At 48.1% G+C, this 16,723-nt stretch overlaps 1 pseudogene; it reads left to right on the forward strand.

Annotated features, from left to right (window-relative positions):
- Nucleotides 1–10,474: 10,474 nt before the first annotated feature.
- Nucleotides 10,475–14,513, forward strand: LOC130706168 (dipeptidase 2-like; annotated as a pseudogene).
- The last annotated feature ends 2,210 nt before the right edge of the window (nucleotides 14,514–16,723 follow it).

Genomic DNA, 16,723 nt, shown 5'->3' on the forward strand with positions numbered 1-16,723 from the left:
AGGTGTCCATCATCAGATGAATGGATAAAGAAGATGTGGCACATATATACAATGGAATATTACTCAGCCATAAAAAGAAATGAAATGGAGGTATTTGTAATGAGGTGGATGGAGTTAGAGTCTGTCATACAGAGTGAAGTAAGTCAGAAAGAGAAAAACAAATACAGTATGCTAACACATATATATGGAATCTAAGGAAAAAAAAAAAAAAGGTCATGAAGAACCTAGTGGCAAGGCGGGAATAAAGACACAGACCTACTAGAGAAAGGACTTGAGGATATGGGGAGGGGGTGGGGTGAGATGTGACAGGGTGAGAGAGTGTCATGGACATATATACACTACCAAATGTAAAATAGATAGCTAGTGGGAAGCAGCCACATAGCACAGGGAGATCAGCTCGGTGCTTTGTGACCACCTAGAGGGGTGGGATGGGGAGGGTGGGAGGGAGGGAGATGCAAGAGGGAAGAGATATGGGAACATATGTATATGTATAACTGATTCACTTTGTTATAAAGCAGAAACTAACACACCATTGTAAAGCAATTATACTCCAATAAAGATGTTTAAAAAAAAAAAAAGCACTGGTTTTACCACAAAACTGTGTTCTCGCAGACCTTGTTTATATTATCTCTGTAAAAACAATAATTTTGTCTTCAATATTGAACTTTATAATGACATTTATAATAGCGTTCACAACAATGGCTAGATTTTGCCTTTAAGAAAACGAACTTCTAAAAGCTTTACTCTGTTGTCATGAATTGGACAAAGAATCAAGCTATTATGGGGATTAATTGGTTTTCCTACTTGGAGTATCTGATGACATTTTATAAAACTGGCATCACTTAGCTGTGGGAGGAGTTCTCTTAATGGAACCCACATGTCAACAGCTATGGCTTCATGTTTTATATGCACCAGGAGAACTTGGGATTCAGGATGAGTGATTCTAGAGACCTAGAGTCAGCAATACTGCATCACACACTCCAACATTTGTTAAGAGGGTAGATCTCAGGTTAAGTGTTCTTACCACACACACACAAGGAAACTTTTGGAAGTAATGATATACGTCTTTTATCTTGATTGTGGTGATGGTTTCATGGGTGTATGCATGAGTCCAAACTCATCAAGTTGTATATATTAAATATGTGCAGTTTATTATATATCAATTATACCTCACTAAAGCTGTTTAAATTTTTTTTAATTTTAATGAGTGGAATTAACTTAGAAGCTATAAATGATGTAAATAAAGTCATTGTTATAAACAAAAAGTACTACTCTTCAGAGTAAGTTTAAAACATGCTTTCTAAAGCTGCATGTAGCCTTCTTAAAATAACTCCTGGAGTATTGACCTTTCTTTACCAGATTTGAGTTCTCTGGGTTTTGGGGGCCGGGGGGGCCTGGTCACTGACACTGCCGAGCCCCCCAGGGTGGACAGCGAAGGCCAGCAAATATTTTGTGCACATTACATGTTGTTGATGTTGATGATGATCAACTTTCTGAAGAAACAGAAATTTAGTACATACTTCATTTTCTATTACACAATTTTTTTAAACAACCATTGTGATCTTTATAAGGATGGCATTAATTGGGAAAGAACTGATATCTTGATAAAACTTAAGTTTTCTAATATAGGAATTAATATATTCCTTCATCTATTTAGATTGCCTTTAATTCATCTCACTATTACTGTAGAGTGTGATGTATAGAAATTTGACACATTTTTGTGAGATATATTCCTAAGTACTTGATTTGTTTCATGCTATTTTAAATGGTATCTTTTTTTCAGATTTCATTTTCCACCTGTTTGTTACTGGGATATAGAAGTGAAATTAATTTTCCTACATTGACTTTGCATCTGTTAACCTTGGTAAACGTATTTATCTTAACTTTCTGTGAAGATTATTATTCTGAATTTTCTATTACATAAACATATCATCTAGGAATAATTTCTTCTTCCTTATTTCCAGTCCTTATACATTTTATTTTGTTTTCTTGCTTTATTGTACTGGCTAGTAGCTCCAGTACAGTGTTGAACAGAATTGGTGTTGGTGAACTATACTTAATTTTTCAGCTCGTTTTTGCAAATGGTAAACGCAATTGCAAAATAAAATCACTCCAAAATAAACTAAATAAATAGTTACATGACTCCATAAAATTAGTGACAAAATTAGTGTAGCTGGAGTATAGATGACTTGCTGTCTATGTTTCAGCCTCTATTTCCCACACATATTTCACCTACACCCAGCCCATAATTTCTGGTGTTTTCCCACAAGCCAATGGTGGCCTAGAGGCTTCCTGCATCTGGGCCACAGCACAGGTGTGAGTGAAAGTGGCTGATGCACCAAGTGGACCCACAGGTACAGGAGTGACAAATACCTGTCCCAGCACCACCTGTGATTGGAGGATTTACTGTCCTTAGCAGCTCGTGTCTGAGAGGACTTCATCTACCAGTCCCTCCAAGAAAGGTGTTGGTGTCTTTCAACTGGAAGAGCTGGGAAAAGAGAGCTGAGTGGTTGCTGGTCATCTCCCAGATAAAACCACCGCACATGCATCACATATGCTAACCAGTAAGGTCACGGCAAAGTGGGAACCACCAAAGGGAGGTCCACCAAAGCCACCCAGGCTTATTTCAACGAACTATTGATAATAATATTTCATTTAAAAATGAAGAATCCCACAAACACTAAACCAAACTGGGTGCTGAGCCAACAGGCACAAACTACCTCAGCCCTGGGCAGTAAGACATGTGTGCCTCTTTATTCTTCCCTGGCACCAGACTTATATTCATTTTCTCTTTTTTTTTTCTTTTTTTTTAAATTTTTTTCTTCCTTATGATGAGAATTCTTTTTTTTTTTTTTTTAATTTGTTTATTTATTTTATTTTTGCCTGTGTTGGGTCTTCGTTTCTGTGTGAGGGCTTTCTCTAGTTGGGGCGAGCGGGGGCCACTCTTCATTGTGGTGCACGGGCCTCTCACTGTCGTGGCCTCTCTTGTTGCGGAGCACAAGCTCCAGACGCGCAGGCTCAGTACTTGTGGCTCACGGGCCCAGTTGCTCCACGGCATGTGGGATCTTCCCAGACCAGGGCTCGAACCCGTGTCCCCTGCATTGGCAGGCAGACTCTCAACCACTGCGCCACCAGGGAAGCCCTCATTTTCTCTTTTTGTATATGAGTCAAATATGCAAAAAATTTGGAAGGTGTCTGCAACAGTCAGTATTTATTCTCCATCAACAGCTCGAATATTTTCCATTTCGGAGACTTAATTTTGGTGTAAGAAAAGGAGATGGTGAATGAAGGCCAGGAAATAGAGAAGCCATCAACATCCAAACAATGGAAACATTTTTAGAATTTTTCATTACTCTGTGGGCCTTTAGAACAAGAATAAAAGTGAAAAGAAGCCAATCTCCCAGGCACTGTTGAAAAATATTTTGGGGGGGTCCGTCCTTCCCATCTGACTAATGGACGTCAGTGAGGCAGGAGAAAGCAGGAGAGTGTGTGCTTTGGGGCAGGAGAAGGTAGTGTTAAGAGAGGAATTTGTCATCCCCTAAGTATTATTCCCCCAAAGCTATGATGTTCCTTCAAAACAATTGATGTTTTCCAGTCCACTGTAAAACACAAAATTAAAAAAAAAAAAAAAAAAAAAACCAACCTTCTTTCCAAATGTTAAACTATCCATTAGATTGATGCTTGGAGCTCAGCAAGCTGCAGAACAGAGACTAGTATCCCAGAAGGCTTTGCTCCAACTTTCAAGCGTCCCACGGAAAGGCTGGAGGTTTACAGCTGGTTTGAGGGGCAAGGAGAGAGGGTGAGGAATAACCCTGGCCTTGGGTGTGATCCAAAGTGATTTCGGGCAGCTGAAATTTTAGAAAAAAAATCACTGTCCCCACACCTGCACAAACATCTTCTTCCCCCTTGCATTTCCCCTGAAACAATGCTTTAGTAGAGTCTTAACACAAAAATAACATGAGTCTTGTAATCCACTCACAGCGCCCAGAGCTTCCTCAAGGTTAGCCAGCTGCCTCTGCAGCTCAGAGGGAGATGCCTCAGTTCAAGTCAAGAACTGTGGATGCAAAAAAAAAAAAAAAAAGAACTGTGGGTGCGGTTAGTAGGATGAACCCGGGTTTCAAACTAACTAGAGTCCAAAGTCATCAGTGCAAACTTGGTTGATCCCAAACCCACAATAGGTCCTTCATCCTGCATGGCGTTAACTTTGGCTGTTGTTACTAAACAGGGAACAAAGGGGAAAGAATGCTGAGCTGCTGAACAATGGGTGTGACTGTTTTCTGGTCATTAAAGTCTTTTTTTCAGGTTCTCGGAGGCAAGGCCGCCTCCTCATTTCCACCCTCTTCTCTGACAACTGTGTTCAACACAAGTGTATCTGAAAATCAAAACAGGGGATTTGACCCAATAGTTTCCTATTACAGTTATTCAGTCAATACGGCCCAATCTAGCCCCCTCTAGCCCTTGAGTGAGGATGGCTTGTAGAGTGTGAAGAGTTTCTCAACTGATCTTTCCTTACCCAACAGGAGCAATACTCTCAGCCCTGGAATCTACTATCAGTGATCCAACGATGTGCTGAGTGACCACGGACAGCAGAGGTGTCTCCCCGAGCCTATGTTTCCTGCAAGCAGAAGACAAGGGTTACTGGCTTGGAAGGGCTGCGATTTCATGCAGGTGGAGGTAAGGATGCTGCTAAGACAATATTAGGGTTACTGCAGCGCCCTCTGCCGGACGGTCAGTTCCTGGAGGGCGGTGGCCAAGGGCCTCATCCTCGTGTTCAGCATCGTCCAGCATGATTAGAGCCTGGCACACTCTGGAGCCCCAGGAAGCATGTCTTCAATTGTGTTCACAGCTGCTTTCCGCAGGGCCGGTGTCACAGCAATGACTCTGCACAATCTGAATAGATTTGCATGGGATTTTTGCCTCCTGACTTCAGTAAACCTCCTCGCTCCTAAGAAGGGCAAATTAGATTAAACAGCACAAGCGTTTTCAAACACAATAGTTTGGACAGGATGCACACAAAATGCAGAACAGATTTCCCAATCAATTCCTCTCATCATCTCTGAGATGGGGAATGTCAGCCCGATAAGGAAGCACTTGTATAAACAGGGGGAGGAAGGAAGGGAAGGGTGGGCAGAAGGTAAACAAGCTGAGGGTGGGAACAGAAAAGGAGCAAACAGACATCATTTTCATAATTGCCCCAATTTTTCTTTGAAACCTGCCTAATTAGTTCTTCAGCTCTTGGTTAACTTTGGTTCCATGTTGGCTTTTCACGTGGGAATAGACTGAAAGGAGGTAGAGGGAGGGAAGGGGAGGGATGGAGTTTTTATTCTCTTTGTACCCTCACTACCTGGCCTGGAGCCTGGTCCGCGGGGCTAGAGTTTACTTTTATTTTTTAATTAAAAAACACAATTGTTAGTGAGCTTTCACATACAATATCTCAGATTATGGGAAATGCAGTTATTGCCCATACTGCCCTAGAACTCTTGCTGAATTTAGCGTGGTGGTGCTGCCAGCTTAACCCCAGTGAGAAAGCTGGGCTCCTTAAAGACAAGCTGGCGAGCGGCAGCTGGGATGCAACTCTGAGGCAGTCTGAGTGGTGCTCTTACCAGCCATGCTGTGCTGCTTCCATTGCCAGTGCCTGGAGGTCACAGCTCCCAGCCCCTTGGGAGAAAGCAAAGGAAATGAAATATGAAATTGACAGACTCAAGAGCTGAACTCTGAGCAATTGGCTCCCCAGAGACTCAGAATTCTCTGTAATTAACATAGCTAGCTGCAAGGAAAGCCATGCGCATTGCTTTTGAAACTCATCTGGTAAACTTGAATTAAACCAGGGAGAGGGCGCTGGCTGGTATCCCTGGGGAAACGGGTTTCCAGACAACTAGACACTGGGGGTGAGCTAAGGTTGAGAGACACCTGGGCACTGACCCTGCTTTATCTGTCCACACCCATGAGAGTTTGGCCCTGCTGATGAGTTTGGTGCAAGAACCAGGGGAGCCCCATGTTTGCAAACGGTCCTCTAAAGCCGTGGTTCTCTCCTGAATACCTGGAGGGGCTTTAGAAACTGTTCATGCCTTGACTTCACTCCCAGAGATACCGATTACACTAATCTGGGATACAGTCTGGGTATCTCTGTTGTTTTCTTCTGTCTTCATATTTTTTTAAATCTTATTTATTTTTGAAGAGAGATTACATGTGTAAGGCACAGATTTTAAAATGTACACAAGGACAGTACAGTAAGTCTCCATCCAAGCCCTGTCCTCAGCCACTCACTTCTCTCAGAGGCAACTTCCAGAGATCATTTTAAAACCGACAAGAAATCATATATACTTATACATAAAATGAAAGTGTAGCATGCACTGTTCCCCACTTTGCTTTTGCTCTGTTACCTATATGCCTTGACCCTCCTTGCTTTTTAAAAAGTTTCCGCTCTTGGTAACATCTTGCACTAGTGTGGCACATGTGTTACAATTGACATGCAAATATTGACATGTTACTATTAGCTAAAGTCCATAGTTTACATTAGGGTTCACTCCTGGTGTTGTACATTTCATGGATTTTAACAAGTGTATTAATGACATGTATCCACCATTCCAGTGTCGCACAGAATAGTTCCACTGCTCTAAACACCCCCCCCCGTGCTTCACCTATTCATCATTCCCTTTCCCCTCACCCCTAGCAACCATAGATCTTTTCATTGTCTTCATAATTTCCAAGTATATGAAAATTATACTTGGAATCATACAGTCTGTAGCCTTTTCAGATTGTCTTCTTACACTTAGCAATATACATTTAAGATTCTTCCACACCTTTTCATGGCTTGATAGCTCATTTCTTTGTCTAGTTGAATAATATCCTGTTGTATGGATGTAGAGCAGTTTGTTTGCCCATTCACCTATTGAAGGACATCGTGGTTGCTTCCAAGTTTTGGCAACTATGAAGAAAGCTGTTATAAACATCTGTGTACAGGTTTTTGTGTGGACATAAGTTTTGAACGCATTTGGGTGAATTGCAAGGAGTATGACTGCTGGATCGTGTGCTAAGAGTATGTCTCATTTTGTACGAAACTGCCAAACTGTTTTCCAAAGCGGCTGCACCATGTTGCATTCCCACCAGCAATGAATGAGAGTTCCTGTTGCTCCACATCCTTGCCAGCATTTGATGTTGTCAGGGTTTTGGATTTTGGCCATTCCAGTAGGTATATATGCATCTCATTGTTGTTTTAATTTGCAGCTTCCTCGTGACATAGGATGTTGAGCATCTTTTCATGTTCTTATTTCCCATAAGTACATAAGTCTTCTTTGGTGAAGTGTGTGTTCAGGTCATTTGCCCATTTTTAAATTGGGTTGCTTGTTTCTTATTGCTGAGTTTTGAAAGTTCTTTGTGTATTTTGCATACTAGCCCATTATCAGATACGTGTTTTGCAAGTATTTTCTCCCAGTCTGTGGCTTGTTGTTTCATTCTCTGAACAGTATCTTTTGCAGAACAGAAGTTTTTCATTTTAATGAAGTCCAACTATCATTTTTTCCTTTCATGGATTGTGCTTTTGGTATTGTATCTAAAAGTCATCACTGAACCTAAGATCACCTAGATTTTTCTCCTGTGTTGCCTTCTAGGACTTTTACAGTGTTGCATTTTACATTTGGGACGATGATCCATTTTCAGTTAATTTTTGTGAAGGGTACAAGGTCTGTGTGTAGATTCTTTTTTTTAATTTTTTTTTTTTTTGCATGTGTATATCCAGGTGTCCCAACACCATTTATTGAAAAGACTATCCTTCCGCAGCTGAATTACATTTGCTCCTTTGTCAAAGACCTGTTGACTCTATATACCCAGAAACCTGGGTATTTGGGGGTATTTACCTCCCACCCCCAGGTGATCCTAATATGTAGCCAGTGTGTGCATTGTTAATATAAGTTCCTCTGGGAAGGTAATGTAAGCCCTGGATATAAAAGGGCAGCGGCTTAAGAAGAATCCACCTGCTTTCTTAATTCTGGAGGGGAAAGTGTCACCAGCAGCTGCATGTCCTGTTAAAACCCCAGCTCCAAGGAAAAACCACCCCAAGGTGTGTTGCCTCTGCTCCTACATGAACTGCCTTCCTTGCTTTAAGAGGAAGATTCCTAATTAAATAGGTTGGGAACGTATAGAGTGTGTGTGTGTGTGTGTGTGTGTGTGTGTGTGTGTGTGTGTGTGTGTGTGTCTGCAGCCTCCTCCTTGCAATCCTTAAACACCTGAGATCTGCACAGGGGTTGAGTATGGCCAGGTGCTCTGCAGGGCCTGTGGAAAGCTTAGGCTGGGAGCCAGAAGAGAAGGAGAGGAGGACAAAACGTGGCTGGAGAAGGGAGAGGATGCAAACTCTCCCAGACTAGAGAAAGTCCCCAGGGCTGTTTCCAGCTAAGGGCTTCATCAGTTCCTGTCAAATCCCCCCCTTGGCAGGGATAACATGCAGAAGCAAGGCCCTGGTGGGGAGAATGAAGTCAGGGCTTCGAGCCTGGGAGGTTAGGAAGACAGAGCAGGAAGAACAGGGCTGGGGAAGCAAGGCAGCCTTGGTGCTGGTGGCAGAGCCGAGGGTCTGTAGCCGGAGGCCTGGTCCAGCCCTTGGGCCACCCAGGCAGGAAGGAGATTACACAGCGGGGAGGGAGCCAATGCCAGGGACTGGGGGAAACTGGGACCAAGGCAGGAGCCAGGTGGGAACCAAAAAAAAAAGGTTGGTCCCTGGCGCCTGGCACACAGCTTTCAGTAAGTGTCTGTGGAAATAATGAGTGAAGAAGTGAATGACTTTGAAGATTTAATCACTTTAAATCACCCTTCCTGTGATCATCATCATATAATCTCTCTCCTTTATGGGGTTCACATCCGTGCTAGATGGTTGCCTATAGGGTAAATATTATTCCCATATATTATGGGCTGAATCGTGTCCCCTCAAAAAGAGATGTTGATGTTCTAACCCCCAGGACCTCAGAATGTGAGCTGATTTGGAAACAGGGTCTTTGCAGAGGTCATCAAGTTAAAATGAGGTCATTAAGATGGGCCTTAATCCAATATGATTGGTGTCCTTGTAGAAAGAAGTTTGGTCACAGAAACTGATACACACAGAGGGAAGATGATGTGAAGACCCACAGGCCATGTGACTGGAGTGAAGCAGCTACAAGACAAGGAACCCCAAGGACAGCTAGCAACCTCCAGAAGCTGGGAGAGGCGAGGAAGGATTTTCCCTAGAGCCTTCGGAGGGAGCATCGCCCTGACACACCTTGATTTCAGACTTCCAGCCTCCAGAACCGTGAGACAATAAATTCTGTTGTCTTAAACCACCTACTTTTGGGTACTTTGTTACAGCAGCCCGCAGAAACTAATACACCATGTTAAGGTGAAAAAAATTGAGGTGGAGTGATATTCTGTAAATCGTCCAGGTTCACCCAGGCAGGAAGGGCCACTATTGCTATTTGAAATACAGTCTTATTTCTCCAAATCTTTCTTTCACTCTACTATGAAAGTGTGATGTCGATCTCTAGAAAAAGATGTTTCCCAGCCATGTTTAACCAGGCCCATGTAGACCCACTTCATCATTCCCATCATGATTCTGCAGCCTAGCATAAAGAGACCCTTCTCAGAGGTCAGTACCTCCATAGAGCTTATTCCCATCTGATGAGCCACTCCTTCCTGCTCATATAAAAGGAGATCTTCAGTACGACACTTGACCCAGTTTCATTTGGGAATGAAGTACAGAATCAGGACATTTACTGTAACAGTCATTCCAAGGGAATATTCTCTTAAAGACAAGGTCAAAATGGGGTTAAACTCAGAACTTAAAAACCAAGTCAACAATGTTCCCTGCAAATCACTAGCCTCCAGGGCCACCCCTAGGGGGACCAGCGTGGAATTTGGTCCTGAAGAAGGGATTGACAAATACACACTACTATATGTAAAATAGATAACTAATAAGGACCTACTGTATAGCACAGGGAACTCTACTCAATACTCTGTAATGACCTATATGGGAAAAGAACCTTAAAAAAGTGGATATTTGAAAAAAAAAAAAAGTGGATATTTGTATAGGTACAACTGACTCACTTTGCTGTACAGCAGAAAGTAACACAACATTGTAACTCAACTATACTCCAATAAAAATTTTAAAAATAAATAAATAAATGATAAAATACTCCTAAAAAAAAGAAGTAGGGCTGTGTACAGGAGCTCCCCTGAAGTGATGAGGAAGGCGCATGTCTAAAGAATGAGCTCATGGAAAAGTGGGTTTTTTTCCAAATACAGAAACCAAGAGTGGGGTGAAATGAGGATAGAGTCAGGTTGAGTGGGGATTGGACTGGGACCCCACAAAGGCAAGGGCAGGAGGGTCCTCAGCCGTCCCTGCCAGCTGCTGGGAGTCTGCGCTGGCTTTAACAGCCATGCCCATGCTGGCTGACAGAAGTTGGGGGGGGGGGGTTCCTGAGAGTTCCCGGGTGCTGGTTGAAGTCCCCAGAGAATGGTCATGCAGGTTGGGGAGTCAAGTAGGTGGAGAGAGAAGGTCGGGGGCAGGGGGCCCCTTGCTGAATCCAGAGCTCACAAGGTTACCCCCCATTTCCAGAAACTCTCTCTTCCCCCACACCAGCCCACAGGGCCCCGTACCGGGACACCGGGAGCCCAGAGCACCTGTGGCCGCAGAGACGCTCGCACGCAGCGCTCGGAGTGCGCGGGGTCGGCTGCAGGCAGATGGGGGACGAGGTGTGCTCCCGGGAGGCCTCGGGCTGAAGGTGGCCCTCTGAGAGAAGCGGCCCAGCTTGGCCAGGAAGGTGAGAGGCGGGGGAGAGCAACCTAGGGCGCCCCCTCGGAGCAGCGGGAGTGGGAAGAGGCGCAGGGTCGGAGGGAACCCGCGACGGGAGGCGAGTGGGCTCTCAGCAGAGGCCAGCTTAGCCCGCAGGAGCTGCCTCTGCGCAGGGGGCGGGAAGGCAGTGCCGCCCCGGGGCTGCCGGGCTTCGCGGATCGCGGCTCTCCGCACACGGCTCGCAGGGCCCTGTGACTCTGTATCCCCTCCCTCACCCCGCCCCCCTCGCGAGGCCGCGCCGCTGGGTGGCCTGTGTCGACGGGCACAACCCCATCGCCCGCCCCTCTCAGACCCGCCTCTGCCCCCCTGCCTGGCCCTGCGCAGCTTGCGGCCCGGGGGCCTCGAAGGTCCCCGCGCACTCCGCCAGCGGCGTCTGCTGCGTCTGCTGCTGCTGCTGCTGCGTCTGCTGCTGCGGCCGGGAACCCGCGTCCAGACCACGGCCGGGCACCTCCAGCACCCCAAGTCCGCGGGAGCGCACGCGGGCCCCGAGGCGGGACTTCCCGCTTGTGGACGGGGGGCTGCAGTGTGTGCGGGCTGGTGGGGGCCGGTGGGGGCCTAGCCTGGCCCTGGGCAGGGGAGGAGGTCCGGAGCATGCAGAGCTAGTGGGGAGGCTCCCTCACACCACCCCTGGATGTCCTCTCCATCACCTATGGATGCCCTTCCCCTTCTCTGTCATCCCCTCCCTGGTGGGAAGCCCTCAGCCCAGGCCTCAGCTGCTCCTAGTATAGTCTGTGTGACAGTGGGAGGTGGGGGACCCCCCGTCTGGCCCAGGCCAGGCGATGTGTCCTGCCTGATCCCAAGACCTAAGGAGCCCACCCATTTGCCTTGACCTCCCTCCGGCCACAACGACATGCCCCTGGTCCTGAGGCAGTTTTACCACAATGGGCTCCAGGATGTTAATCTGTGCAATTTTAGCCATGGCCAGACCAGCTTGGACAGGCTGAAAGACGGTCTCGTGGGTGCCCAGGTACCAAAGGGACACACAAGCTGCCACCATGGCTGCTGGGGAATGTGGGGCAGTTTGGGGGCCTCAGAGACCACAGCTTAGTCACATTGGAACTAAGTTACCATAGTGACCTAGAAAGCGCCATGCCATGGATGCTGGGGGCTACAGGGGTCACAGTGAGCCAACCTGACGGGCATCCAAGTACCACAGAAACAGCAACGCATTCCATGTGACTTCTGGGCACAGTGGGTGCTGTGCCAGCTGAGGAGGCTATGAGAAGCCCAAGGAGTTCCAAAGCCCAAACCAAGCCCTGGCCTTCCCTCAGTTCTGCTCAGCCTACGTCCCATGCCAGACCCACGAACGGGATGCTGTGCGCCTCACCCTGCAGCAAATTGACCTCATCCGCCTCACGTGTGCCTCCTATTCTGAGCTGGAGCTTGTGACCTCAGTTACAGGTAGACGGGGGACTTCCCTGGGAGTCCAGAGGTTAAGACTCCACGCTTCCACTGCAGGGGGCTCGGGTTTGAGCCCCGGTGGGGGAACTAAGAGCCCTCATGCTGCGCGGCACGGCCAAAAACAAAAAGGTAAACAGACTGGTGGTGGTAGGTGCTAGGGACTTCAGTAAGCTACCCCTGCCTCTGAAAATGATCATCTGACCTACCTGCCCCCAGCTCTCAACAATACCCGGAAGTTGGCTTGCCTCATTGGTGTGGAGGGCGGCCACTCACTGGACAGTAGCCTCTCCATCTTGCGGACCTTCTGTGCGCTGGGTGTGCGCTACGTGACACTCACCCACACCTGCAACACGCCCTGGTGAGCGCAGTGCAGATGGTAAGGGCCCAGTGAGGCAGGGATCTGCCCAAGATCACGCTGGGGCCCAAAGCAAGTTTACCCCTGGGATCCGGCCCTGAAGCTGGGGTGGGGAGGGGAATGGAGGTTTGCAGAACAAGGCTGAATCCCCAGAAGGGCCCTCCTACTGCCAGGCACAGCCCAGTTTGGGTCCCTCCTCTCGCACCAGGGAGTTGCAGGTGTAGACGGTTCCACAGAACCTCTTTCTAGGCTCCTGTAGCCAAGTCATGGCCACCAGTCAGACTGCCTCCTGGCCATCCTGCAGGGCACAGAGCTCAGCAAAGGGTATCCACCCCTTCTACAGCAATGTCAGTCGGCTGACCGGCTTGGGCGAGGTAAGGACCCGGTTTCCATACCCTGCCCCCCATGAATGTCCAGCCCCGCCTGTTCCCTACAGATAAATGCACACAAGGTAAATGCAGCCCTGATGCCCTCTCCCCATCCTGTCCCTGCAGAAGGTGGTGGCAGAAATGAACCGCCTGGGCATGATGGTGGACTTGTCCCACGTCTTGATGCTGTGGCACGGCGAGCCCTATAAGTGTCACAGGCACCTGTCATCTTCTCCCACTCAGCTGCCCGGGGTGTCTGCAAGAACACTCGGAATGTTCCTGATGATATCCTGCAGCTTCCGGTGAGAGACTGCCCTGGCCCTCAAACCTAAAGCAAGAGGTTCAAACCGGGAGCCCTTGAACCTGAGCCTCTTCTCCCTCAATTTCCTCAAACCCCAGGTTAAATATCTTCTGCCCCCAAAACCCACGGTCCACAGCCCCTGAACTCTTGAGCCCTAGGTGGGGGTCGAGGTGGTAAGATACTCCTCCAAACCCGGAAACCCAGGGCCAAGACACCACCCAGACCAGGGCTGCGGCTCTTCCATTCACACAAACCCAGAGGCGAGACGACTCTGACCTCAACACCTTCCTCACAGGGGCCGAGAGCGGGAACAGGCAGGTGGCGTGCTGGGGGCCAAGCTGACTGTCCACCGGTCCGCCCCTGCAGAAGAAGAACGGTGGCATCGTGATGGTGCCCTTGTCCGTGCGGGTGCTGCAGTGCAACCCGTTAGCCAACGTGCCTACTGTGGCAGGTGAGCCTCACCCTGGGCTCTCTGAAAACTCTGATTTGGAGCTGAAGCTGGGTCCAAACTTGGGGAGGACTTCAGAAGAGCCCCAGTGGTTTGACCCACCTGTTGGCAATAGGTACAGCTCCCCAAAACCCAATAATAGACGGTGCTTTTGGGGCCTTCCTCTGAAGGATGAAGAGCAGGAGTGAATCATTTACTCTCTCCAAGTCTCCATTTTCCATATCTGACCAGGGCTGGGGTTCAGTGGACGCTGGACACATAGGGCTTTGGTTCTGACTCAGGACCAGGGAACAGGTCTGAGGCCCAATAGCTGGCTGGCTGGCGGCCACACAGGTTCCCGCAGGGGCTGGAGGACGTGTCCATATACCCGGTACTGATAGAGGAGTTGCTGAGGCGTGGCTGGAATGAGGAAGAGCTCTGGGGTGTGCTTCGAGGAAACGTGCGGCGGGTCTTCAGACAGGTGCAACAGGTATGCTGGGCTGGGCAAAAGAGTAGCTCTGAGCAGGTGGTCTGAACAGGTGTACATGGGGGTGCTGTGAGAGGTGCTGCCCGCTGACTTCTGCCTCCAGGTACGGGAGGAGAACGAGGGACAGAGTCCCTTGGAGGATGAGTTCCCAGATGAGCAGCTGGGCAGCTCTTGCCGCTCCGTCCTCCCACGTCTGCATCAGAGAGAGGATCTGGCTCCAGACCAGAAACTAACCAGAGCTGCGGTTCGTGGGAATCCCATTTTGTCACCTAAGTGGTCATTCTCAAAATCTTGCCCCCACATGGGCCCAGGCCTCACAGTTATTGCTGCCTTCCCAGTCCTCATTGTTTGGCTCTGGTGATCCAATTAATCCTGCCAGATGTCACTTTGGCAGCCACAGATACCCCACAAAGTTTCCTTGCATGCGAGCACAAACATTTCCTGAAAATAAGTGTTTTTGAAATGGAATCAGCACGAGTGTCCTTCTCCGTGGTGGGGTCTGTGGTGCAGGCTCCCAATACTGGGGTTTGGTGGGGGACCCTGCAGTTTAGACACCGGACACTCAAGGAAGACCTGTTGGCAGTGGCCTGAGGAAACCCAGGTGGCTTGGCTCAGCACTGGAAGAAGACAGTGGGTGGCTCTGGTTGCGGGAGTGTGGACCTTACTCGGTTCCCTCTGTGTAGCTCACCTCAATCCACATCCTGACCCACTGAGTACACCTGGGGATCTTTCAGGGAATCCTGGTTCAGATGCCCAAGAAGAGAACATGCCTAGATCACAAATGATCTTTGTACCTATTTGCACAGAGCCCAGAATCTCAGGCTACTTAATGGGCCGTGGACCTCCAACGGCTAGACTGCTCTGGATGTGGGCACACCCCCTCCCCTGTTCCGCAGGGACTTCCTCTCTAATCGGTTCAGGCTACTTAGACAACCACCGCATCTTCCCCCAGTTCATTAATGATAATAGCAACTGCACTAATTATAGCCAAGCTTGAGTTAATACATTGAGTTAATAATGAGACGTAGGGCCTCCCTGGTGGCGCAGTGGTTAAGAATCCACCTGCCAATGCAGGGGACACGGGTTCGAGCCCTGGTCTGGGAAGATCCAACATGCCGCGGAGCAACTAAGCCCCGTGCACCACAACTACTGAGCCTGCGCTCTAGAGCCCGCGTGCCACAACTACTGAAGCCCGCACGCCTAGAGCCGGTGCTCCGCAACAAGAGAAGCCACCACAGTGAGAAGCCTGCACACCGCAACGAAGAGGAGCCCCCGCTCACCGCAACTAGAGAAAGCCCACGTGCAGCAACGAAGACCCGACACAGCCAAAAATAAACAAATAAATGCATAAATAAAATTTAAAAAGAAAAAAGATACAATACAGTATTGTTAACCATAGTTGCCATGCTGTACATTACATCCCAGAATGTATTTGTCTTGTAACTGGAAGTTTGTATCCTCTGACCACCTTCACCCATTTCCCCCCCACCTCATCCCCATAGGTTAAAATTTTAAATAGAGAAGCCCAGATAAGCTTCAATGAGAAGATGACATCTGAGCAGAGATTTGAGTTAGCCAAGTTGGTATCTAGTGGAAGAGTGCACAGGAGAGGAAAGGGCCAGTGCAAAGACCCTGGGGCAGGAGCTTGTCTGGTGTGTTAGAAGAACAGTAAGGAGGCCACCGTGGTTGCGGCACAGAAAGGAGAAGAGAGTAATGGAAGTCAGATACACAATGGATGGAGAGCAGTAAGCAGATAGGACACAGTGGTCAGACCCCGAATGGCCCTGTAGGACGCTCTGCGGGCTTGGTTAGCTCTTCACGATAGGAGCCAGTGAAGGGTTTTAAGGAGAGGAGTGGCATGACTGATCACATCCCCTATGATCACGGTGACTGCTGTATGAAAAACAGACTGTGGGGGCCACGGTAGACACAGGCAGATCAGTTAGAACGCTCTTCAGTCACCGATGTCAGAGATGATGGTGGCTCAGGATGGAGAGATATTAGGGGAGGTGGTGAGAAGTGGTCACATTCTAAAAATATTTTGAAAGTAGAGCAACAGGAGTAAAACGAAGAAAATCAAAATCCCATGTCCCAGAGATAATTTATTTACTCTAAGCAAACATGGTCCCCTCTAAAGACTACAAAGCTTGCCAAGGATGCTCTTCTCAGAGGTACTAACTTTTTACTCCTCAGCCTACTCCGGCCTGGCCTCCCCCTCTGCCACTCTCCCAAAACTGCGCTGATTAAAGTCACCAATTGCCTCGAAGTTGCTCAATCTACGAGACACTGACCTGTCCTCAATCTTGTTTTGCTAGCAGCACATGGCATGGTTGAGCCTCCCCTCTTCCTTGGTCTCTCTCCTCCCTGGGTTCGTCGACCGCACACTCTCCCAGTTTTCCTCTCTACCCCTGCTTTTCAGTCTCTTTTGCTGGTTTCACCTCCTCCCCTCACATGTTGAGGTTGCTCCTTAGTCGTGGGCCCTCTTCCCTTCTAATTTCACACATCCTCCCTCACAAATTTATTCACTCCCATGGTTTAAAATGTTGGCCATGATCATCTCCAAAGGCATCC

Source organism: Balaenoptera acutorostrata, chromosome 21 (assembly GCF_949987535.1).
Source record: "Balaenoptera acutorostrata chromosome 21, mBalAcu1.1, whole genome shotgun sequence".
Lineage (NCBI taxonomy): Eukaryota > Metazoa > Chordata > Mammalia > Artiodactyla > Balaenopteridae > Balaenoptera > Balaenoptera acutorostrata.